A 24,945-nucleotide genomic window follows, 5' to 3' on the forward strand; every position below is an offset into this window, starting at 1 on the left:
CTGCTCCAGCTTCATCAACATAGTCATCATTGCTATCATCAGGGTCCGAGTCGGTGTCGTTGATGATGATGTAGTCCTCCGAACGAATGGAATCGTCGTCTTCTCCTCCTGGCGCGGGGTCTCCCATGAATACTCCTCGCTTCCTTATCAAATCATCGTTCTTTTCCATGAGTATCGTCATTTCCTCCTCATATCCATCGCGTGTTGACTTGAGTTCTTCCTCCAGCTCTGTGATCTTGATCATTGCCTTCTTCAGATCTATCATGCCTGCGCACATCTGGTTCTCCTGGCGACGAATGTGTTGGTTTAACTCCTAGATGAAAGCTGCAATGGATCTATCCTTTCAGGTGTTGATTATCTCCCATTGCTCATCTCGGCGCCCACAAACCTGGTAGATATTATCCTTGAGATCCTTGTGGTAAACTTCTCCAATGTGTCCCATGCTGATGTGGGCTGCCATGATCTTTCCTAGACTACAGGTTGGTGCATCAAAGGAAAACTCTATGGGCTCGGTGACTGACATGAACGTCCTTCCTGGAACTTGAACTTGAATCATCCAACGCTCCTCTTCTGGTAAAGTGGCGATGTAGGTCCCGATGAAGCTTGGTATTCCGATGTTCAGGTATCTAGTGACTTCCTTCAAGTGTCGTCCAAAAGGTGTATCGTCATCCAGTTGAGTGAACTTGTTCCTTGCATCTGCCATCCTGTAGAGTAGAAAAGGGAGAGAAGTCAGAAATGAGAAGAGAGTAGTGATCTAGGGCTTTAGCTTAGTGGTCGTGTCCTACAGTCAGCGTGTGCTCTGATACCATCTTGTAGCGACCAGACCTCAAACAGTCTGATCTCTATGCATCAGTGTCATCCCTGGATCGGTAATGCTGACACACACAGTACTTGAGGATTTATAACAGAGTAGTAATCACACACTTATTACATCGAATGTCTCAAAAGAGAGCTTATTACAATAATATGGCTTAAGGCCATCTAAAAACGATAACAGCGGAAGGCTTGGAAGATAAAGTGAGTCCATCACTCCAACAACATCACTGAGTGAAAGACAACGACCTATGGCACCTTACTCGTCGTCTGAAAAGTCTGCAACGTGAACATCACAGGCCGAAACGGGTCAGCACATGGAATATGCTGGCAATGTAACACAAAGAGTAATGAACAGAATAAATGCTATCACTACATGCATATATGGCTGGTGGAAAGCTCTATGGTTACAGTTTTGCATAAGGCCAATTTTTTCCTACAACAAAGGAATAAATTTTATTTAACTATCATGGTGGTTGTTAAACATTGAGAAGGTTCCTCCAACTCAATCCCAATTAAGCATCATCATTAACCCAACAAATTATATTTAGAGTGATGAGATCAACATGATAATCTAAGAACCAGATACTCAAGATGTCCATAACCGGGGACACGGCTAACCATGATTAGTTTATACACTCTGCAGAGGTTTGCGCACTTTTCCCCACAAGACTCGAATACATCCATGGTCAGAGAAACGAGACACAACCTTTCTGAAACAATAACTCTTTACTCTGGATGGATAGCTACACCTACTTTCCCCTACATCTTCTAGCCCACCACTGAAAGAGGTCTTGTAACTTACTCAACTATGCTAGAGCCCATAATAGCTTGTGGCTGCACATGGAAGTTTTTAGCATGAATAATCTTATGATCCCTTTGAGCCTGGGTGGCGGACCGTAGCATGATCACACAAGTACTCCGGGATATCCTAGGACAACACTGGATTCTCCAGGTGCCCACAAGCAATCCACCCAGATGTGTATTAGAGTAGTCACCTTAAGTTAACCATTAATTAACAATACTCACATATGTCATGAATCACTCGAACCAAACCACGTCTACAAGCATAGTATAGCAATATAAGCAACGTAGAAGGAACTCCCAAAGGTTTGATAATAAACAGGGTAATAGGTTCTATCTCATCATCTACTTCCCAAAAAACCACATGTTAAACAGATCCTAACCATGCAACTGTCTGAGGATTAATCTAATGCAATAAAACTGGGTAGTAAAGAGGTATGATCAAAGTGTTACTTGCCTTGCTGGTGATCCGTGAAACCTAGAGACTCGTAATAGCATGCTTTGCACTCCGGATAATCTATCACAAACAAACAAGCATACAATAAGCACTCAACTAGAAGCTCGGGTAAAACTCAAATAAGAGATCTAACCATAAAGGTCAACTTAAGAACTCCGGTTCACAAAAGAATCAAAACAAACGAAGCAACAAAACTCAACCTGCAAAAGAAACAAGATGCATTAACTAATCTGTACTTAAGTCAAGTTTTAGAGTACCAAAATCTTGTTCAAGTTGGTTAAACAGAAAGAGGGCTTCGAGATGAAGATCTAGGCGCTTGAATCGCCTGATTCCGATAAACGAGCGAAAAGAGAAACTAAAACGAAAAACAAGGCAGGAATCACGATCGAAAATAATCCAGAAAAAACCCTGGAAAAAGAAAACTGACGAACAGGCTAACGAACGAACTTTCGCTGTCTGCGGCTAACGGGTGAACTTCGTTCGTTAAAACGAACGCACGGACGAGCGTCCACTAATTAGGTAAGCCGAAAAAAAGGATCTAATCTAAGAAAAAAATAAACCTAGGTTTCTAAAAAAACGAGCGGTTTTCAAATAAAAACCGAATTGGCGGAGGCGGTTTCTACCTCCGGCGAGGCTCCGGCGAGGCGGGGGTGGCTCCGGCGGGGTCCAGCTGATGCGGCGGGGCTCCGGGGGGCGGCGAGGAAATCCCCAAATGATTAAAACCAAATGATCCTCTTTTCAAAATTTGAGAAAACTCAAATATGAAAAAAATAACGAAATCCCCAACTCTCTCCGTGGGTCCTTGAGTTGCGTAGAATTTCTAGGACCGTGAAACGAAATGCAATAAAATATGATATGTATGATGATCTAATGTATAACATACCAAATTGGAAATTTGGGATGTTACATGCTACCATCGTCTTTCAGCTTGGTTTTCTTTAGGAACGCGTTGAAGTTGAGGGCAACATTAGCGCGGGCCATTTGATCTACAAGACATATTGTAAAGATATTTTAGACTAAGTTCATGACAATTAAGTTCATCTAATCAAATGAATTAATGAACTCCCACTCAGATATACATCCCTCTAGTCATCTAAGTTTTACATGATCCAAATCGACTAGGCCATGTCCGATCATCACATGAGACGGACTAGTCATCAACGGTGAACATCTCCATGTTGATCGTATCTACTATATGACTCATGTTCGACCTTTCGATCTCTTGTGTTCCGAGGCCATGTATGTACATGCTAGGCTTGTCAAGTCAACCTAAGTGTTACGCATGTGTAAATCTGGCTTACACCCGTTGTATGCGAACCTTAAAATCTATCACACCCGATCATCACATGGTGCTTCGAAACAACGAACCTTCGCAACGGTGCACAGTTAGGGGGAACACCTTTCTTGAAATTTTAGTGAGGGATCATCTTATTTATGCTACCGTTGTTCTAAGCAAATAAGATGTAAACATGGCAAACATTACATGCAAATCATAAAGTGACATGATATGGCCAATATCATCTTGCGCCTTTGATCTCCATCTTTGAGGTGCGGCACGATCACCTTCGTCACTGGCATGACACCATGATCTTCCATCATCGTGTCTTCATGAAGTTGTCTCGCCAACTATTACTTCTACTACTATGGCTAACAGTTAGCAATAAAGTAAAGTAATTACATGGTGTTTTCATTGACATGCAGGTCATACAATAAATTAAGACAACTCCTATGGCTCCTGCCGGTTGTCATACTCATCCCATGCAAGTCCTGATTCCTATTACAAGAACATGATCAATCTCATACATCACATATATCATTAATCACATCCTTTTGGCCATATCACATCACATGGCATACCCTGCAAAAACAAGTTAGACGTCCTCTAATTGTTGTTGCATGTTTTACGTGGCTGCTATGGGTTTCTAGCAAGAACATTTCTTACCTACGCAAAAGCCACAACGGTGATATGCCAATTGCTATTTACCCTTCATAAGGACCCTTTTCATCGAATCCGATCCGACTAAAGTGGGAGAGACAGACACCCGCTAGCCACCTTATGCAACAAGTGCATGTCAGTCGGTGGAACCAGTCTCACGTAAGCGTACGTGTAAGGTCGGTCCAGGCCGCTTCATCCCACAACACAGCTGAATCAAGATAGGACTAGTAACGGTAAGCAAATTGAACAAATCATCGCCCGCAACTACTTGTGTTCTACTCGAGCATAGAATCTACGCATATACCTAGCTCATGATGCCACTATTGGGGAACATAGTAATAATTCAAAGTTTTCCTATGTGTCACCAAGATCAATCTAGGAGATACGAGCAACGAGAGAGAGAGAGAGAGAGGGAGTGCATCTTTAAACCCTTGAAGATTGCTAAGCGGAAGTGTTAAAAGAACGCGGTTGATGGAGTCGTACTCGCGGCGATTCAAATCGTGGAAGATCCAATCTAGCACCGAACAAATGGCGCCTCAGCGTTCAACACACGTACAGCCCGGGGACGTCTCCTCCTTCTTGATTCAACAAGGGGAGAGGAGAAGTTGAGGGAGAGCTCCGGCAGCACGACGGCGTGGTGGTGGAGCTTGCGGTTTTTCTGCAGGGCTTCGCCAAGCTCTACGGAGGACGAGGAAGTGTTGGAGGAGGGAGGGGTTGCGCCAGGGGAAGGGGTGTGGCAGCCCTCCCACCCCCCCCCCCCACTATTTATAGGGGAATGGGAGAGGGGGCCGGCCCCCTAGATCCCATCTACAATGGGGGCAACAGCCAAGGGGGGACTTGCCCCCCAAGATTGGTGGGAGACACCCCCACCCCCTAGGGTTTCCAACCCTAGGCGCCTTGGGCCCTTGGGGGGCGCACTAGCCCACTAGGGGGCTGGTTCCCACCCTTGTTCAGCCCATTAAGTCCCCCGGGGAAGGTGGCCCCACCAGGTGGACCCCCGGACACCTTTCGGTGGTCCCGGTACAATACCGATAACCCCCGAAACCATTCCGGTGACTCAAACTGGACTTCCCATATATAAATCTTTACCTCCAAACCATTCCGGAACTCCTCATGACATCCGGGTGTTCGAACAACCTTCGGCAACCACATAAAATTTCCCATCACAACTCTAGTGTCATCGAACCTTAAGTGTGTAGACCCTACGGGTTCGGGAACCATGCAGACATGACCGAGACATCTCTCCGGCCAATAACCAACTACGGGATCTGGATACCCATGTTGGCTCGCACATGTTCCACGATGTCTGGGATTCAATCAATCCCGTATACAATTCCCTTTGTCCACCGGTATGTTACTTGCCTAAGATTCGATCGTCGGTAACCCCATACCTTATTCAATCTCGTTACCGGCAAGTCTCTTTACTTGTTCCATAACACATGATCCCGTGACTAACTCCTTAGTCACATTGAGCTCATTATGATGATGCATTAACGAGTGGGCCCAAAGATACCTTTCGGTCATACAGAGTGACAAATCCCAGTCTCGATTCGTGCCAACCTAACAGACACTTTTGGACGTACCTGTAGTGCACCTTAATAGCCACCCAGTTACGTTGTGACATTTGGTACACCCAAAGCATTCCTACGGTATCCGGGAGTTGCACAATCTCATGGTCTAAGGAAATGATACTTGACTGTCGGATTAAGGGATCCGCAAACCCTTGAGAGGTTCGAACTCTGGGCTGTGTGCGGAGATCTCAACTTACCCAGCCTGCCTACTCGCGATCCTCCTAAGCCTAGCGCATCAAGCTCAAAGAGACAAAGAGACACAACAGTTTATCATGGTTCGAGCCACCTTGCGGTGTAATACCCTACTCCAGTGTTTTGGTGGATTGCCTCGGAGGGCTGAGGATGAACTAGTACAGTGGATGAACTGGCCTCAGGAGGTGAGGTGTTCTTGAGCTCAAGGGAGCTGGTGGGATGTGAATCAGATCCTACTTCTCCTCTATCAGATGCCTCTCTATGGTGGTGGCTAGCCCAATTTATAGTGACCTTGGTCCTCTTCCCAAATGTTGGCGGGGAGGGATCCCACAACGGCTGGATTTGAAAGGGGACAAGTAGTACATCTTATCCTGACAAAAGTAGTCTTCACCTACAAAAAGTCTCTGGTCATGACATTGCGGTGGGCTCGTTGATGACCTCTGTCCTGCCATCCTGGCAGTCTTGGTCTCGTTGCACCAGAATGGAAATCTTTGGCTGATTCCTCGGGACTCCGCGCCTCTGGCTTGCCTCCCTTGCATCGAAGAGGAAACCTGCACTCTACGCCCGCCTGGCCTTGGTCATCATGGCTCACGTCAGCTGAGCCTCATGAGGTGCACCTTGCATAGAACTCTCCGCCCCTCGGGAGCCAACCTGGTGAGGCCGATCCCCTCGAGGGTCTTTACGTCGTCCACCTCGCGAGGGTCTTGAGTTGTTGATGCTGAAGCTGGGCTGTACCAGGCTGTTGATGGAGCCATGTGGCGGGCCACAGGCAGGCAATGCTGGATACCCCACTATCCAAGATGCCGGCAGTAGCCCCGGGCCCAAGGCGCGCTCGGACTTGGCTTCCAGGCGAAACCAAAGGACAAGTGTGGAGCACCACGGTCCCTAATCGCCTGCGGCCTTGATGACACGTGGAGATTGATGGGACGTGGGCGTCTCCACTTCCCCACGCCTCCTTGATATCTGGCAGGCCCAACAGTCGCCTGTTGCCAGTGTAGCTCGCCCTTCGCAGATTACCGTGCTCGGACCTTATTTCCTCCTTCCCAACCTTGCCACACGTCCATAGATCCAATGTCGGTGCCTTGCTCTTCTTTTGGCACCCATGATGGCCCCCAAGCCAAGGAAGAAGAAGGGGAAGCCGCTCGCCCTGGTCGGTCCTCTACTGGCCCTGGAGCCAGCCCTTGAGCAGTCGACGGTGATCAATCAGGAGGGGTTGGACAAGGTTCACCATGCACTTGCCGCTGACTCCAACGAGGGGAGGGCGACGGTCGTCCACCCTGCATCTTGGAGAGTAAGAGAGAGGAGCGCCACTGAGATCCCCATCTATCTCCATGCTCTTCTTGCGGGGTTGAGTCCTCCCTAGTCACGCCCAATATGCGATACTATCCTAACGAGACTCGAAGGTCCCACCAAGGATAGAACCGCATATTGAAACGCTTTTGCAAGGTGGATATCATTACATCAACATTACATAATAGATGGGGATACATACATAAGGCATAGAATGCCGCATGAATACAACATCACAATACATAAGAGCATCATCCGACTATGGATGAAACACAAATAGAAACTCAAACGACATCCACCCTGTTAGCCCAGGCTGCCGACCTGGAACCTATCCCCTGGTCGAAGAAGAAGCAGAAGAAGAACTCCAAGACAAGCAAACATCGCTCTTGCGTCATGATCATCGCATAACCTGTACCTGCAACTGTTGTTGTAGTAATCTGTGAGGCACGAGGACTCAGCAATCCCATTACCATGGGTATCAAGACTAGCAAAGCTTAAAGGGAAAGGAAGGGGTAAAGTGGTGAGGTTGCAGCAGCGACTAAGCATATTTGGTGGCTAACATATGCAAATAAGAGCGAGAAGAGAGCAAGCGGAACGGTCGTGAAGCTAGCAATGATCAAGAAGTGATCCTAAACTCCTACTTACGTCAAACATAACCCAAAACCATATTCACTTCCCGGACTCCGCCGAAAAGAGACCATCACGGCTACACACGCGGTTGATGCGTTTAATTTCGGATCTAGTGTCAAGTTATCTACAACCGGACATTAACAAAGTCCCATCTGCCCATAACCATGGGCACGGCTTTCGAAAGTTTATACCCTGTAGGGGTGTCCCAACTTAGCCCATGATAAGCTCTCGCGATCAACGAAGGATATACCTTCTCCCAGGAAGACCCGATCAGACTCGAAATCCCGGTTTACAAGACATTTCGACAATGGTAAAACAAGACCAGCAAGACCGCCCGATGTGCCGACAAATCCCGATAGGAGCTGCACATATCTCGTTCTCAGGGCACACCGGATGAGCCAGGCGTCGGGTTGGCATAGACCCTGATTGCCCAGCGGGCGCCGGACATCGCTCGGTTTGGACCAACACTTAGACAAGCATTGCCCCAGGGGGCTAAAAATAAAGATGACCCTCGGTTGGCCGACCCAAGGGAAATGTATAGGTGGTGGTGAGGCAAATGGTAAAACCAAGGTTGAGCCTTGCTGGAGGAGTTTTATTCAAAGCAAACTGTCAAGGGGGTCCCATAAATCACCCAACCGCGTAAGGAACGCAAAATCCAGGAACATAACACCGGTATGACGGAAACTATGGCAGCAAGAGTGGAACAAAACACCAGGCATAAGGCCGAGCCTTCCACCCTTTACCAAGTATATAGATGCATTAATTAAATAAGAGATATTGTGATATCCCAACATAATCCTGTCCACCATGGAGCAATCTTCAACTTCACCTGCAACTAGCAACGCTATAAGAGGGGCTGAGCAAAGCGGTAACATAGCCAAACAGTGGTTTGCTAGGAAGGGTGTAAAGGTTAGAGGCTGACATGGCAATTTGGGAGGCTTGAAGAGCAATTGATCGGTAGCGCAGCAAAGCGATAGAACGAAGCAACTAGCATAGCAATGATAGTAGTGAGATCCAAGGTGACGGTCATCTTGCCTAAAATCCCGTTAGGAAGAAGAACGAGTCCATGAAGAAGACAAACGGATGTAGTCGAACGAATCCTCACAACTCCGGAACGAAACCGAAGCTAACGAGAGAAGCAAACCAGAAAGAAGCAAACAACATGGTAAACACACAAGCATAAACATGGCATGATGCACAATCAAGTATGATGCATGTGTGGTTTAATGAGGCATGGCATGGCAATATGCACAAACAACACTACAAGTTAAGTGGAGCTCAATATGCAACGAGTTGCATATTGACGAAACACCACATCAATTATTTAGTTCTCTCTTGTTTAGGTACACAACAATATTAAATGTTATTAAACATGGCAAGGGTTGAAGCATATGAAAACTACCTATCTAGGCAAGTTTAAATGAGGCCGGAAACAACAAACAACAATTCCGGAAAATCCTCATATGCATATTTTGAGTTTGGTACTGTTCTGCCCTAAACACAATTTTAATGTTGTTAAACAGCAAAATAAAGTGCACCATGTTAAACTAGGCATTTTTCCACCCCATTTACATATAAAGTTTATTTAAAATGGAGCTACGGTTATTTAGTTATGAAATAAATCATTTTAACATGGCATTTGAGCAAATTTAAACAAACAACATTTTAAACATTTTAAACATGGATGAAAGTGGCATATTATTAATCTACACAAAATTCTAAGCATTTTACATGTTTAAATCATTTTAATCCGATGCACGGTTCATGAGTTATTAAAAGCACTAAGATGAGGGTCTAATCTGTAAATATGCAGTGCACTGGTTAATTAGAAAAACGTTCCGCGAAAAAAAAACATGACTCGGGCCGAAACTGCAGGCTGCTGGGGCGCTCACCATGGGGTTCGGCCCAGCTGGTGGAGAGGCCTGGCAGGCCGGCTTGTCGCTGTCTCATTCGTGAAGCAGGGGAACGGGCAGCAGCAGGGAGAAGCAGAGGCCACGGCGGGACATGGAAGCAAGGCGGCGGTGTAGCAGGGGAGCTTGGGACACAGGCCGGGCCGATCTCGGCCAGATCGGGTCCAAAACGAAGCTCCTGGGCATCGGGGCTCCATGCCCGACGCTGAACACAGAGAGGGAGAGAGATACGTGAGCGAGAGAGGAGAGCGGAAGGGAGAGATGGAAGGCAGGGGCGCCACAACCTAGTGGTGCTCGCCGGAAGAGATGCAGACGACGGGGACGGCGGGGATCCAGTTCAGGGCGGCGGGGTCCCGTTCCCCGCCGGATCGAAGCGGGTGCAGCGGGGAGACACGATGGCAGACGGATCCGGGCGTGGGATGTTGATTCCTCGCCGGAGGACGAAGCTGAGGGACTTGGCACGGGGCGCTTGTCCCCGTGGCATTGGAAGCCGGCCGACGATGGGAAAACGGGCAGAGACAGCGGCTCTGAGGCGGAGGAGAGGAAGCGCGGGCGCGAGCTTGAACTCTGAGCTTCTGTGAAGCTTGAGGTAGGCGACTCGACGCTGGCTGGAGGCCGACGCAGTCTTGGTCAACGCGGCAACAGATGCGGGCGAGGCCAGGAATGACAGCGGCGGCGGCAACTCCTGTTGAGGAAAAGAGAGAGGTCCGAGAGGTTAGAGATCGGAGGGAAAGGGAGATTGCGGGAGGGAGGAGAAGAAGCTAGGGCGAGCGGCGGCACTGGCCTAGTTCAGCGGAGAGGAGGCCGTGGGGGAGACGCTGGAGGTGCTATAGTTGGGTTCGCTGCAGAGACGAGGAGAAGAAGCTGGTGGCTTGCTGTAATTGGGTGGCGGCGGAAAACAAGGGAGCTGGTCGGAGCGATCCGGTTGGGTGGATTTGGGAGGATCCCGAGGAAGAAGGGGGGAGGTTGGTTGGCTGGCGGCGGCACGATGGGAAAGGGTGGATGAGACAGCTAGGGTCTAGGGTTTGATCTGATTATATAGGATGTGAGGAGAGGTTTGGGGCTACCTCGTCCCAACGATCGTAATTGGACGGCTGAGAAAACTATAGGTTAGGAAGTCCAATAAAGAAAACGGAGATACTTTCGGGATGTTTGGGGATGATCTGGATCAAACTGTGACGACTGCTCGGGTCGGGTTCGAGGGAGGTTTCGAACGCGCACGCGAGGGGGTCTGAGAGAGGTTAGGTGGTTTGACAAGAGGGAACCGAAAACACAGTTGGTCTCCAAAGGGTCAACGAACACAACGGAGGGAAGCGAGGAGCGGCAACTATGAGCGGATGCAAGCTTTATGAAAACATGCAGATGCAATGCGCATGATGCTATGAGATGCATGACAAGAACAAAATGCAAAACAAAAGACACAAACCCAACCACGAAGGAAAATATCATATCGCATCTCCGGAAAAGGCAAGAGTTGGAGTTACGAATATGGGAAGTTGTGTCTGGGGCGTTACAACACTCCACCACTACGAGAGGATCTCGTCCCGAGATCTAGGATGACACCGGAGGGAAAAGGAAGAGGAAGATAAGAGGTAAACTAAGTTGCTTCTTCGACAAATGCGTGAAACCAAAGAACTTTGAGAGGTTGAAAAGTTGAAAGAAAGAACATAATAGAGTTGAACACAATTGAGAGCACCACGGTAGAACAAATAGAAACAAGGAACACCATGTGAACCTTGGAGGTTGAAATACATAAGAAAAGGGTTACAATGGACAAGAAGTACATGCAAGCACTCTGGTTGAAACGAGATGTACAAGGAATGACAAAGATCAATTAAGACATCACTCCGGTTGAAAAGAGAAGCAAAACTTGATAAGATGAAAGAGCTTGAATGAGAACACAACACTCCGGTTAAATGGATAAGCATGAAAAGAGCACGATCCTCAAATCGAGATGATGAGTGAAGAGATCAACATCACAATGCCTTCGGGACGAAAGAATAGAAGTTAGATTGTTGGGATAAAGGGACGAAGAAGAAAATGAAATCTTCTGCCACAAATGAACTTGGAAAGCATCCTTGCAAAGAAGAATAGAACGGAGTTGTTGGAAAAACAACAACGAAAAGCACAAGCTTGTTGTGGGCTTATGGAAAACATGTCAAAATTATGAGGTGACAAATGGCCACTAACGAAAAACAATTGATTTTTTGAGAGCAACGGAGAGATGAAAACTTCTTTCATCGAGAGGATAGGAGGAAACTTGGATCTTAGATAAACACCACAATAGCAACATTCCTTAGGGAAGGCTTTAGGTGTAACCTAAACCAAGATAACTCCAAGGAAGAAAGTGATGGGTTTAAAATATGTCATTCTTGAAAACTTGTGAATCATGAAACACGGAGGGAATTGTCGAGAATTGCATAACACCACCTCAAGAGATAAGGTAGAAAGAATTGCACTTCGAAATGCAAGAAGAAGAATACTTGAGCTTCTCAAAACAAAACATGTGTTGAGCACCATGTTTATTTTTAGAGTATAGCTTGGCAGATCATAGCTTCAAGAGAAATCTTGAAGAACAATTGAAGAATGAAAAGAATCCTTGACGGACCACCATGTAGAGCCTCCATGAAGAACTCGAGTAAAAAAAGGATGATAGAAAGAAAGAGAAGTTGAAAACAGAAGGTGAACCCTTGCAATGATTTAGATGGAGCTTCGCAATGAGATAATTGAGAGAGCTTGGAACTCCGAAAAGAAAGATGAAGCCTCTCGAACCGAGAATGTGATATGATGACCAACTCCAGAAATAAAGATGAATCACTTGTAATCAAGAAAATCTCCATAAAAAGAATTGAGTCACCTCGAGGAAATAAGAATACGATTTATTGTATGCTTATCCTTCATCAAATTAAATTGATGGCAAGCAATGGATTTGGCATACTACTTATTCCCGTAGAAAGGATTAAGAGAGGTATAGCGTAAACTTGAGAAGGTATTGGTGGAACCACCGGTGGGGTTTGGAAACAACGAATAAATTGATATGATAACGAAGGAAGTGAAATCTTGAACGAACCACCGTAAGAATTGAAAATGAAAGTAGCAAAGGCACAATTCACCAGGAAGAATTGGAAAACGAATGAAGATACTTGAGGAGATTTAGATACATGAGAACGAAGAGATCATGAACTGATTAGAGGATATTTGAATGATGCACCGATAAGATTTGGAGAAGAGGGCTGAAAGCTGGAATGAATAATTATGAGGTGATGGGCTCCTGAGAATCAAACTGAAAAGACTCCTGAATTGCTCCGGATGGATGAAAAAAATTCTCATAATCAAAAACAATTATGAGAGGATGGCATGAAGCTAGAACCATGAATCTTGAAGAGAATGGAGCAAGATTTAAGAGAAACTCTTCTTCGATCTTCACATGTTGAGAATGATGATGAGAACCACCATGACAATTGTTGAGGCACTCCGCAATGAAAATTGGAAAGGTTGAACCAATGATGAAAAGAATTTGAAAGATCTTGGAGAAAGACATATGACTGATGATAACCCATTCTTACATCAAACTTTGAAAAGAATTTTTAGAAGCTCCGGGAAAATTAGAAGAGTCAGGTAAGGTCCTGGGAAAAGACCTGTGGGTTAGGGCCCACTCAAAAGAACAACCGTTGAACGATTTAAAAGAGAGATTGCACTGGTTGAATTAAATGGCTTGAATGAGATAACAATCTGCAAATAGCTTGAACAGATTAAGAATGGAAACACAAATCTTCTGAGATATCTTCAGCACTCCGGAACAATTGAATAGCAAGCAGGGAATGATTTGCGGGCGAGGCCAGGAATGACAGCGGCGGAGGCAGCTCCTATTGAGGAAAAGAGAGAGGTCCGAGAGGTTAGAGATCAGAGGGAAAGGGAGATTGCGGGAGGGAGGAGAAGAAGCTAGGGCGAGCAGCGGCATTGGCCTGGTTCGGCGGAGAGGAGGCCGTGGGGGAGGCTGTCGGTGTCAAAATCGGCGGATCTCGGGTAGGGGGTCCCGAACTGTGCGTCTAGGCGGATGGTAACAGGAGACAAGGGACACGATGTTTTACCCAGGTTCGAGCCCTCTTGATGGAGGTAAAACCCTACGTCCTGCTTGATTAATATTGATGATGTGTGTTACAAGAGTGGATCTACCACGAGATCAAGGAGGCTAAACCCTAGAAGCTAGCCTATGGTATGATTGTTGTTCGTCCTATGGACTAAGGCCATCCGGTTTATATAGACACCGGAGAGGGCTAGGGTTACACAAAGTCGGTTACAATGATAGGAGATCTACATATCCATATCGCCAAGCTTGCCTTCCACGCCAAGGAAAGTCCCATCCGGACACGGGACGAAGTCTTCAATCTTGTATCTTCATAGTCTTGGAGTCCGGCCGATGATGATAGTTTGGCTATCCGGACACCCCCTAGTCCGGAACTCCCTCAGTAGCCCTTGAACCAGGCTTCAATGACGACGAGTCCGGCGCGCATGTTGTCTTAGGCATTGCAAGGCGGGTTCTTCCTCCGAATAATTTATAGAAGATTTTGAACACCGGGATAGTGTCCGGCTCTGCAAAATAAATTCTACGTACCACCGTAGAGAGAATAATATTACACAAGTTCAATCTGCTGATGTATTTTGTAGCCTGACATCACACCATTACCAAGCCTTTACTCAAATTATTTTTATTGTTCCATCTCCGCGCGTTTAGCGAAGCGGTTTCCTTGGCACGTCTTGTCGAAGCAGAGATCGTGTTCCCCTTATTCCGGGATTCCCATCAATACGGACGTGGGTAACCCAACCGCGCCCGTTGCCACGCCCCCTCCATCGAAGGCGGGTTCCAAACGGTCACGGGGACGGCTCTTGGTATTCTCCCTCTTTATAATGAGACCAAGGCTCGTTCTTTTCCTTCAATCCTCTATCTAATCCGCCCCTCGCCCCGAGTTCCAACACCCAGGGCTCCATATTTGGGTACCTTCGATCTTCGAAAATGTCCGGCCCCGACCTACGAGGCCGGTGGATGCCCTCCTCCGTCACGGAAGAGGACGTGCTAAAGCTAAGAGATGCCAGGTACTTAACCTACGAGATTTCGCATAGGATGCCTGCCCGAGGGCAAGTTATTCCTACTCCCGAGCTTGGCGAGAGCGTCGTGTTCGTGTCTCACCTCCGTCGGGGTTTAGGCTTCCCAACGGATCCCTTCGTGAGGGGGCTCATGTTTTACTATGGGCTGGAATTCCATGACTTGGCTCCGGAGTCTATCCTCCACATCTCATCATTCATTATCGTCTACGAAGCCTTCCTCCGCACTACCCCTTACTTTGGCTTGTGGCTCAAAACCTTCAACATGGAGCCAAAGATGATTGAGGGGCGTCAGGCAGAGTCCGGCGGGGCGGTTATAAGCAAGAGGGCCGATGCTCCATGGCCCGAGGGCTCTTTCCAGGAGGAGCTCGGCTTGTGGCAACAGGAGTGGTTCTATATCACCGCTCCCAGGGGCAGCAGGCAGAGGCTGCCGCCCGTCTTCCGCTCGGGCCCTCCATAGCGGCTGACGTCATGGGTCAACAAGGGGCGTGACTGGGGGCCGTCCAAGGACGTTCCCCTGTTGCAGGACCGGATTCGAGGCCTCCAAGAAAGGGAGATCAATCTGGCCGTAGTGGTACAGGTTATGTTGATCCGGCGCCTACTGCCCTGCAAACGTCGCCCCCTCCGCCTGTGGGAATTTAATCCGGAGGGGCCACGAGCTCTTCAACACTTCATGGGTTTGACACCCGCGGAGATGTACAAACTGTTCTTCGGATCGCAAGAGATGCGTCCGGAATTAATCGAGGATGCTGGCCTCAGCTGCAATCGCCCAGATACTCAAGTAAGTAGCCCTGTGTCCGGACACATCGTCCATTTATTTACTGTGGGTTTGCCTTTTAACCAGCTATCCCTTGGACAGGAGTGGATGGCGCAAGCAAAACTGATACGGTGTCCGGCCCCCCTCCCTGAGACCACGCAGGATCCCGTGTTAATCAAAATGTTAGAGGTTGCACCTTCGGAGGAGGGCGAAGAAGGGCACAGGGGATCTACCACCTCAGCCACGGAGGCTTTCAGTAAGGGAGGAATCGAGAGTCCCTCCTTCCAGGGGGAGAAGAGGACCGCTTCCGAAGACCCGGAGGCCAAGGCCTCAAAGCGGGGAAAGAAATCTGTACCGGAAGGTCCTGTGCCGGGAAGAGCCCCGGCCGAAGTGTCTCCTCAGAGGAATCAGCCCTCTAGCGAGCCATAAATAAAATGGGGAATTTTGTAATAGTGGACATCCCTGTTTAATTTCTAAGGGTAACCGAAGTTTTCACCTTGTAGTTCGGATCTCAGCCCATCTCAGCACAGCTCATCTTCGGGAGACCTTCGTCCGGAGATGATGGAGAGCGAAATGCCTCCATCTGCCGCCCCATCGTGCGGGGCGGACGACCCTGAGGTGTCGTCACGGAGGGTCTCCCCGAGTCCGGCGGGGCCAGAGAGTTCGGCACCCATTGGAGTACAGCCGGTGGAGCTGCAGGATTTGCTTAAGAGGGCGTCCATCTCAGAAGATCACCACACATTAATGGGTATGGTGATTGAGAGGATCTCGTCCGCCGAAAGCGGGTTGTGTGAGGCCGTCGGAAGTTTGCTGACGGGATTTGAGGTACGCAAAAAATGACATACCTTTTGACAGTTTTGCACATGAAGTGCGCCCTGTATAGATAGTAGCCCCTGAGACTTGGTATGCTGTCGAAAGCGACAACGTGCCGAGGATCATAATCTTAGTTATAGATTGTCGCCTTTCCTATGCAGGTGGCGGAACATTCGGTGGCCAGCCGGACTGATGGATTTGCCGAGCTGAAGAGGCAACTCGACGTTGCAGATGCAGACATCTCGCTGGTCAATAAATGACTCGATGAGTCACAAGGTATGTGGTTGCTCTGCGGTCGCCTAGTAAGGGAGCTGACGCCCATTCCTGACAATTTGTATGCCTAATGCAGATAGTGCTGCTGCTGTGGAAGGCCTTCGAGCAGAACTTGCTCGGGCCAAGGAGCAAGCCAGAAAAACCGAGGCGGCTGCCTCGAAGGCAGCGGAAGAGCTAGAAGCCGAGAAGGCTGCTCACTGCCGAAGCAGGGAGGAGATGGCCGGAATGGCCACGAAATTAAAAGTTGCTACCGACCGCCTGGAGGTTCTTGAAGGAGAACGCCGAGCGGAGCAAGAGGACCTGAAGAAGGCCGACGCCGAAGCCAAGGATGCCCATAGTGCGATGCGGGCTATGAAGGAGGAACTACGTCAGGTCGGAGACATTGTGGCTGGAAAGCCCTTTATGCTGTGTAGGAAGTTCACGGATCCGAAGTATGCTCAGCTGGGCCGATTGTACGGTGCGGAGGATCCTTATCTGGACTTGGCGGCGAGTGCGGCGGATGCAGTCGTGCACTTTCAAAGCCAGGAGGATCACGAAATGGAAGAGCTTTTCTGGTCTCAATTCCATAGTCCAGAGCGTCCACTTCCGTTGAGTGATCGGCTGGTTGAGTGGGCTGAGCTGAATAGATTATCCAGACTTGCCATGACGGATGTGGTCGCTCATCTGTGGCTGAAAAGGCCCAAGCCGAAGAGTTATTTTGGCTTGTTGCAGCAATTCCTTGGGGCGGTGCCGCGTATTGGGGCGATGAAGCGGTCGGCATGCATAGAAGGTGCACGGATGGCTCTCGCCCGTGGTAAGACATACTGGGCGGAGATGGATGCCACCGCTGTTGCATCCCGGGGTTCGGACAAAAGCCGATTCCCCATCGAGCACTATTTTGAGGAAGTCCTGCAGGGCGCTCGTTTAATAGAGTTGCAGTTCTCGAAAGATGTTATGTTTGAATGACATGTATGATTTCTGAGATCATGTTTATAATGCAATAACTTTTTATACTTGTGTGTTCAAGTATTGAACTATCTCATGTTCGGCTGTATATGTATGAATAACCTGAAAGTTGCAGTCTTTGGCTTCAGCCCCCACGCACATGGTGCGGGGGTGTTTGCAAAAAGAAAAGCGCTTTTTCACACTTAATCCAACGTCTTGGTCCTTTTAGGGAGGTGATAGCGTAGCAAACTAGGCAACCGGACTATAATGCTTTATCACTTTCACTTAGCCATAGGAGCTCAAATGTGGGGCTACTATATAGCCCCTAGCGGCACCGCTCTTCTCCGAACTTCGGGGCGCGTATGTGCCTGACCGGGAAGCGATCCTTCATCAAAGTGGAGGAATTCTAAACATTCCAATGGTCGATCGAGTGGTTGACCAGTCTCTCGCTATATCATGACATTCAGTTTTCGGCTTTCTCTACTGAGGTGCTCGCCCGGCCGAACCGGGGCACAATCGCAGTAGTTCTCCTGGTGCCGCGTTAGCCAATGATACGGAATGTAAGGCAGCAAAACACAGGAGCCGGGCAAACCCAACATTTGACCAAAGACATGATTCGTAGCTGATGCATATAAGGCCTAACTCGTGACGCCGAACACTCCCTCAGGTGTTCGGTCTTTATGATACCGGGCAGAACAATGCCCTAAGCCCCTAGTGTCCAGGTTCAGGCGGGAACTTCTGACGCGCCCGATGCCAAAACGCCAGCCTCCTCCTTGGTTATGGTAGGAAACCGGGGGATGTGTATCAACAAGAGACAGTAAGAAAGGTTTACGCAGGGTCTTAATCTAAAAAGAATCCTTGCAACGGGTCCCTGTTGCACGTCTGCGCCTGTGTCTCCGTTGTGCTATATCCTGGACGGGTGTAGCACGTGCTTCATCTGTAAAAGAGAAGGACTTAGTTTCCAAGAAATATTGTGCAGAAGTTGTATTAGAATAAGAGGAAGAAAATTGAGCTTTATTGGCTCTCATCATTTATACACGCGGCCCCTTATAAAGGGGATATGCGGCTGGGAAGCCCCTTGCCGGACTCACCTAACCATGTCCGAGGTTTGAATGACCTGATTTTAGGGGCTTTGACCCGCAAGGTCTGATTAGTGTGTGGCTGTCGAGGCAGTCTCACATTCCCCGTGGTCGAGGAACACTCGGAGTTACTTTTGAAATTATGCCACGTTGACCGGGCATTTTTAAGCGTAAAAAACGCGTAATGTGGTATTGCATTAGGGCTGGCGAAAGCTGCGCGCCCCAGTAGTGCTTAAGGGCTACTGTTTGAATGGGGCGATGGATAGTGAGCTTTTCGCGACGGAGGTTGTGGGATGAACCGAACATAACCTCTAGTGGTACAGAGCCTATATAATTGGCTTAAAGGCCTGGCATCACTCCTTTGAAGGAAGTGCTGCTATGGCGAATTTTGGTAGGGTCTATCCCCATTCTGCGGGCGGTGTCCTGGTATTGCAGGTGCCACGCTGTCTTTTCGTGTTATCACATGAAGTGAGTTCACCATTTTGACTTCTAGTGGGGAAGTCTTCTATTTTCCGGAGTGTTGCTTTTGGGTTTCGTCACTTTCACTTGGTGTGTCGAGCCCCTTGTGTTCGGCATTAAGTCGGCCGGACTGTTTGAAGACCCAACAATCTCTGTGGGTATGGTTTGCAGGCTTCCCGGAGGTACCATGTATTTGACATAGTCTATCCAGAATCTTGTTTAGGTTGGATAGCTTGTCACTGTTGTCCTTGAGGGGCAGTGTTTTGTTGTTCGGCCGAGAGCTTTTGAATCCGGCGTTGACCACCGTACTATTTGGGTCATTTTCCTTATTCCGGCGCTGATCTTTTCTGCGTCGTGATTTCCCATTTCCATCCCTAACTTTGGATGTACTCGGGTCGCTGGTGCTGCACCTAGCCAGCCAGCTGTCTTCCCCCGCGCAAAAGCGGGTCATGAGGCTTGTTAGTGCGGCCATTGTTCTTGGTTTTTCCTGGCCGAGGTGTCTGGCAAGCCATTCGTCTCGGACGTTGTGTTTAAAGGCTGCTAAGGCTTCAGCGTCCGGACAGTCGACTATTTGGTTCTTTTTAGTGAGGAACCTATTCCAGAATTTGCGTGCTGACTCTCCGGGCTATTGAGTTATGTGACTTAAATCGTCTGCATCCGGAGGGCGGACATAGGTCCCCTGAAAATTTGCTCGAAACGCATCCTCGAGCTCTTCCCAACTTCCAATGGTATTTTCTAGGAGGCTTTTAAGCCAATGCCGAGCTGGCCCTTTGAGATTGAGGGGTAGGTATTTTATGGCGTGGAGATCGTCTCCTCTGGCCATATGTATGTGTAGGATATAATCCTCAATCCAGACTCTGGGGTTTGTTGTTCCGTCATATGCTTCTATGTTTACGGGTTTGAATCCCGCTGGAAATCCATGATCCAGTACCTCGTCGGTGAAACATAGTGGGTGTGCGGCGCCCCTGTATTTGGGTGTGCCGTTATCTTCAAATGCTCGGCGGGTTAAGTTGCTTCCTGGAGTCTTCTTTTTTGGCCCATAAATAGATCTGACTGGGTCATCCTTTTTTTGAGGATCTTTATGCTGGTCGTGTGCCGGCTTGTGTGCGGCGCCCCTTGTTGCTCTTGGCCTGTCATCTGGTCGTCTATCCGGCCAGGCGGCTTCTTTCTTTTTTGACTGCGGGGGCTCTAAGGCCTCCTCGTCAAATTCGGGCAACAGCTTGCGCTTCGGGTAGCTCTTTGTCTGGTGACTAGCGCCATGTTTATCTGCGCTGTTGAGTACTTTGCTCCATCTCATTCTGAGTGCGTCCTCGGCTGTTTTGAGCTTCCGCTTTTGTGTCACATCCCTAGCTTTACCCTGGCCTTGGACTAGCTTGGTTGCTGCATCATGTTTAAATTCAAATGAAATTTGAATTGAGGAATTTTCAAAGCCTCAGAATCCTTTAAAAAAATGAAATGATCAAGATAAAAATTGCCTCAAATAAGTCCAAGAAAATGTTCTTGTTATCCTCTGGAAATATTGGCAAGAGGTAAAATCCAAACCAATATTTTCGGTATCTCAGAAACATTTATTTTGGGTATTTGAATTAAATCAATAGCTATTTGAATTGGACTTATATCTACTGTTAAATAAATATAGGTCCAATAATTCTAAAATATTTTTGTGGAGCATTGTTTTAATTCTTTTAGCTCCTAAAAATATTGTCAGAAGCAAAATAAATTGAATTGGTTTCAAAACCAAATTCAAAACAAACCTGCAAAATAGAAAACAGAATTAAAAAAAGAAAGAGAGAGAGAGAGACTACCTGGGCCACTTACCTGTAGCCGGCCCAGCTGGCCAGCTCCTCCCGCTGGCCCAGCCCACCGCCGCCTCCCTCCCCTGTCGCCTTCCTCCTCTGCCAGGAGGACGGGCACGCGCCCGGCGCGCGCGGCCACGCGCCCCGGCCACCTCCTCCCTGCTTCGGCCACCTCCTGCCTCCCTGCTTGCCTCCACTACTCCCTGGAGACGCCACGCGGCCCCCACGAACTCTCTCACTCTCCCGTATCTCTCCCTCCGTCCCTATCCCCTCTGCTCTCTCTCTCTCACGATCGACCACGAGCACCCGAGAGCACCGACGAGCTCCACCGCGGCCAGTGTCCACCCCTCGCCTCGGCGATGCTTCCAGAGGAACCGCCGCGCCTTCCTCTTCGTCCCCACCAACTCACGTGACGCCGGGAGCCCTGCATCGCCGCCCACGTCGCCGTTCCCCTCCTCGGCCACCGGAACTCGCCGCCGTTCGATTCGCCGGCTCCGGACCATCCCCGGCCTCGTCTCCGCCTCGAATGGATCCGCTGTGAGCCTCCGCTGCCTCTCCTGTGCTCGCCCCCTCCGTTCTCGCCCCCTAGCCCCATCTCCCACCGCGGCCGAGAGCTTCTCGCCGCCGGCCATGGCGTGGCCGTGGCCACAGCCACCGCAGCTCGTTCCCGAGCCCACCATCGTGATCAGCACGATCGCATGAAACCGTAGACACCCACAACGCCTCCTCCCGTGCTCTGTAACGCCACCCCGAGATTGCCCGAGCTCCGGCAGCCGCAAAAGAGCTCGCCGCCGGCAGCTCCGGCCACCCCAGCTCCTCCCACTTGCACTACCAGACGCGCGCGACCCCCAGCTACGCGTAGGACCAATCCGCCGTCCAAATGGTCGCCTGTGGGCGAAACCCGACGCGCTCCGCCGCCACTGACCTCGCCGGCGACGAGCCGTCGGCCTAACCCCGGCCTAGTTAACCACTAATGACCCAGCTAACCTCCCCAGAGCCACTGACGTATGGGCCCCACGCCTTAGTTAATATTTATTATTTTCTGTTAAGTGTTAAACTAACCCCCACGGGCCCACAGGTCAGTTTGACCTGGCCACGTCACACGTTGACTGGCCCCACATGACAGAGTTGACTTGATGACGTGGCCTTTGACCCGGCCCCACCTGTCATTGACACTAACTAGCCCTGTGTCACTGACGTGTGGCCCCCACACGTCAGGTTTGACCAGCAGCAGCGTCTGTTGACCTGCTGACGTCATAGTGACGCAATGCTGACGCAATAAGTATTTTCTGGATTTAAAAAAATAATCAGGAAATTCCAGAAAATGCCTAAAACTTCAATAAATCATAGAAAATTAACCGTAACTCCAAATTAAATAATTTATATATGAAAAATTATCAGAAAAATTCAAGGAATCCATCTGTACCATTTTCATGCATGTTAGAACAACTTATCACTGCTGTTTAGCACAAATGAAGTGAATGACATTTAAATAATCACATATGGAGTTTGAATTTGAATCTTGTATTCAAACCAACTTCATTTAATCTGGTTTTAGTGCATTAGCCCAAAACACATTCATTTTGCCATGTCATGAGCATGCATCATATTGTGCATTGCATTGATCGTGTTTCTTCTGTGTTGCCGGTATTTGTCCCCTCTCGATAGACGCGATACCGATGATGTGATCGTTGACACTGATGAAGACTCAATGTTATCTTCAGAAGTGCCAGGCAAGCAAAACCCCCTTGTTCATTCCGATACAATCCTACTCTCTCGCTCCTGCTCTCTTTTAATGCATTAGGACAACACCGATTCATCTGTTACTTGCTGCGGTAGCTGAACCCCTTTATCCTTTGCATGACCTGTCATTGCCACAGTAAATAGATGAAACCCACTAGCATGAGTAGGAGTTGTTTGAGCCCTGTTGTGCCTACTCATTCATGCTTGTTTGTCATGCCTGCTACTGCTTAGAGTTGAGTCAGGTCTGATTCATCGGGGATGAATCAGAGGCGTGTGAACATGTCCTACTGTGTGTGAGCTAAGTGTGTGAACACGTTTTGGTAAAGGTAGCGGTGAGAGGCCATGTAGGAGTACATGGTGGGTTGTCTCATTGCAGCCGTCCTCAGGAACTGAGTTCTGTGTTTGTGATCCATGATTCAGCTACTACCACGCATTGGGCCCGAAACCAATGGACCCTCTCGGCTTCTTGATCACCCTTGTCCTCTGTCCAGGAGTTGCAAGTAGTTTCTGGTGTTTGTAGTATGCTGGAGGCCGTGCGCAGCGCTGACCGTAGGGGTGGGCTGTGATGCGGTAGGCACGTGGCCGGGTAAACCGGGCGCCCGTTTGGTGTCACGGAACCCTGTACACATCGTTTGGGGCTGTGAGCGAAACTCCGGCCGGATCTCCTCATGGATGGAACCCGAATAGGCGATAAACCTGGACTAGAGACTTGAGTGTTTAGGTAGGCCGTGGCCGACACCCACGTTGGGCTTCCGCTTGAAGGTTGCCGAGTACATGTCGTGTAAACGGCGGTAAGTGGTGAGAGCGTGTGTGAAGGAGTACACCCCTGCAGGGTTAATATGATCTATTCGAATAGCCGTGTCCGCGGAAAAGGACTTCTGGGTTGCTTATATCAGTTCATAGACAAGTGAAAGTGGATACTCTAAAATACGCAAGATAAGCGTGAGTGCTATGGATGGCGTTCTCGTAGGGGAACGGGAGCGGATCCATAGTGGTGTATTGATATGGTGAATATGTGGACTCGTGTGCGCCACCTCAAAAGAGTTGCTTGCAGTCGTAGTTTAGGATAGCCACCGAGTCAAAGCTGGCTTGCTGCAGTTAAACCCCACCATCCCCTTTGTTGATAATGATGCATATGTAGTTAGTTCTGATGTAAGTCTTGCTGGGTACATTTGTACTCACGTTTGCCTATTTTATGTTTTTGCAGAGAGACTTCGGTCTCACTAGTAGTTTCGCGTGGACTTCGACGTTTAGCTTGATACCTCAGCTACGATCTTGTGCCCTCGGCAGGATCTGATAGATAGTCAGGCTTCTCAGCCTTTTTCATTTATAGATGTCTGTACTCAGACATGATAGCTTCCGCTTGTGCTTTGACTTGTATGCTCTGATTGTTGGGTCATGAGACCCATGATTGTAATATCGCGCTCCTCGGAGCCTATTGAATAAATTACTTGAGTCGTAGAGTCATGTTGTGATGCCATGTTGTATTTGCACATATCGAGCATATTGTGTGTATGTTATTGAAATGCTTGGTATGTGTGGGATCTGACCATCTAGTTGTTTATCTTTAGTAGCCTCTCTTACGGGGAAATGTCTCCTAGTGTTTCCACCGAGCCATGGTAGCTTGCTACTGCTCCGGAACACTTAGGCTGGCCGGCATGTGTCCTTCTTCGTTCCTGTGTCTGTCCCTTCGGGGAAATGTCACGCGATGAATACCGGAGTCCTGTTAGCCCGCTACAGCCCGGTTCACCGGAGTCCTGCTAGCCCAGTGCTACAGCCTGGATTCACTCGCTGATGACCAACACGTTCGATGCTGGGTCATGGATGCCTGTCCCTGTAAGTCTGTGCCGCTTTGGGTTTACGACTAGCCATGTCAGCCCGGGCTCCTTATCATATGGATGCTAGCGACACTGTCATATACGTGTGCCAAAAGGCGCAAACGGTCCCGGGCAAAGGTAAGGCGACACCCGTGGGAATACCGTGCGTGAGGCCGCAAAGTGATATGAGGTGTTACATGCTAGATCGATGTGGCATCGAGTCGGGGTCCTGACAGCGTTGGTATCAGAGCTTGACTGCCTGTAGGATTACCAAGCCAAACTGGTCGAAGTTGAGTCTAGAAATTCTTTAGTTATATAAGGGAATTGATTGTGGGATGGAACGTAAGGCTCTTTTTACTTCATATACCTTATGCCCTTCTGATCTGAGTCATCTTATCTTTCCTACGGGGATTAAGGAACTAGGCTTTCTCTTCTTTCTATCAGGATCACGTGTTACTAATCTGCAGACTTGTAGGATTGATGGTTCTAAGCTTGAGTTCAGTTTCTACTTCCGTATGTTAATTGTTGATCTCGAAACCTTGATATTGTGCTTCTGAGTGGCTATGCCACCATTTTGT

Source organism: Triticum aestivum, chromosome 2B (genome assembly GCF_018294505.1).
Source record: "Triticum aestivum cultivar Chinese Spring chromosome 2B, IWGSC CS RefSeq v2.1, whole genome shotgun sequence".
In the NCBI taxonomy this organism is placed as follows: domain Eukaryota; kingdom Viridiplantae; phylum Streptophyta; class Magnoliopsida; order Poales; family Poaceae; genus Triticum; species Triticum aestivum.